Genomic DNA, 1,820 nt, shown 5'->3' with positions numbered 1-1,820 from the left:
GCAAGGGAATTCTGAAATCAAGTCTACATTTTCCTTATGCTTATATGCTTAGTCCAATCCTAAGGGAAACTGCCACTAATACAGTGTATGGAGGAACTGAAGTTATTGAGCATTACAGGTGTTTATTTAACCTTGGCATACATAGGAAAGCTATAATGATTTGTTTTGTACCTGAAGCCCCAAAGAGGATTATGCTGCCCATCTACTGTCTGTATGTGAGGTGTTTGAACAACACAACTTAAAAGCCACAACCAATTTCTGTGCTTCATCAGGATCAAACATTTTCATTAAAATACTAGCTTTTAAACATTAACATTAGTCTGAAATAATTATAAAATAATGCTCCCTGCGGCCACTATGTCCTTAAGCAAGACAAGGTAATTTCAGGTCTTAGTGTTCTCAGTACTGTTATTCCAGCTTTCTTCTTTAGCAATTCTTTTCAATAAATTTAATGCTCTTGAAAATAAGATATTAATTAAAAAAATTCATGAAGGCAGGTGCTATGGAGGACTGAAATATGGACATGCACAGATGTGTACATGGACATACACAGCAGTGTTTAGACACAAAAGATTGTCCATGCACATGCAAGCAGGCCCTCACAGGACTTTGTAAGCTCAATATTCTCATTGTATGTCACATTTTATAGCTCACAGGGTCAAAGAAGAAATGTACGTGTGGTCTAAGTTCACTTGTCCCAGCTTGGCAGATATCTGAAGGAAACATAGTCTCAGGAGCTGACAGATCCGTTTCACAGGAGTTTAATAGCACTTGGAGAAGTGAAATGTCCTTTTTCCTTCTGCCTGATTCCCATGATGAATTACCATTTTATAACTAGGCAATTCTAGAAATGGAAAGTTCTAACTATCTAACGTATTAATCTGGGAGATCACATCAGTCTAAATGTTCCAGGTCATAGAGTTGGATGAAGTTCAAAGCAAATCTGATCCAATTCACTGATGGGCATCTGTGGAGTCAAGATGAAGAGCAAAGTAGGTAAGAGCAGAGGCACAGCTTGTCAAGCAAACTATAAGCCAGACACAAGATGCAGACTTGATGAACTTACTAATTCCCAGAGTGTCTAAAGTATGGAATATATAACACCTATGGGGAAGGGTTTTATATCTTCCAAGGATGACTGTAAAATGTGAGAAACTGGTTCACCAAACATTCAGGCATGTGCTTCAGAGCCACCAGTTTCAGTAAGACCTGGCACCTGAGCTTAGTTTTCATTGAAGAAGTCAGTGGCTATGAGGCACACATGTGCACACTTTGCTGGAATACTTGAGGAGCAACCATGTTCCTAGAATGACTCGGATACAAACTCAGAACCCCCTAAACTGACTGTATAAACTCTATAAAACATACACACACAGAGACATATTTCAAAACACTGTTAAGACTTGAAAATTAAGGCTCAGGAAATGAAAGAGCTTGTTTGTGATGGAGGATAATGGATGAAGAGAGAAAACACATATGCCATGGTGCTTTCTAATCTGGAATGATTCCTGAATGAGTATTTGGCCTTTACTTAATGGTGCAACTGATGTAATATTTGGAAGTTTATTTATTTGAGGATATAATTATTCAATTTCTGAAGTGCCTCACTGGTCATTGTGCATATAGAGGATTGGGAGGAATTTTACACTATTTTAGAGGGGAGAAGGGAGCCATTTATATGTACATTTTAGGAAGGACACACCAAAAAAGTAAAATATTTCAATATATGAAAGCTTTCCTCAGCTGTTGTGTTTTATACCTTAAGAAAAATTTTTAAGTCTTTCTCAGGCTGGTTATCAATTTTGGAAACATCCCGCATT

At 37.5% G+C, this 1,820-nt stretch overlaps 1 long non-coding RNA gene across 1 annotated transcript; it reads right to left on the bottom strand.

Moving 5' to 3' along the window:
* Nucleotides 1–653: 653 nt before the first annotated feature.
* On the bottom strand, nt 654–1,127 carry LOC112948022. Its single transcript, XR_003249527.1, has 2 exons — nt 1,067–1,127; nt 654–967 (listed from the first exon to the last, which is right to left on the bottom strand). It is a non-coding gene; the product is annotated as an uncharacterized LOC112948022 (long non-coding RNA).
* Nucleotides 1,128–1,820: the final 693 nt, after the last annotated feature.

Source organism: Nothoprocta perdicaria, unplaced genomic scaffold (genome assembly GCF_003342845.1).
Source record: "Nothoprocta perdicaria isolate Ctin4 unplaced genomic scaffold, notPer1 scaffold_10, whole genome shotgun sequence".
Taxonomy (NCBI): domain Eukaryota; kingdom Metazoa; phylum Chordata; class Aves; order Tinamiformes; family Tinamidae; genus Nothoprocta; species Nothoprocta perdicaria.
This window is presented reverse-complemented; position numbering and strand designations above follow the sequence as displayed.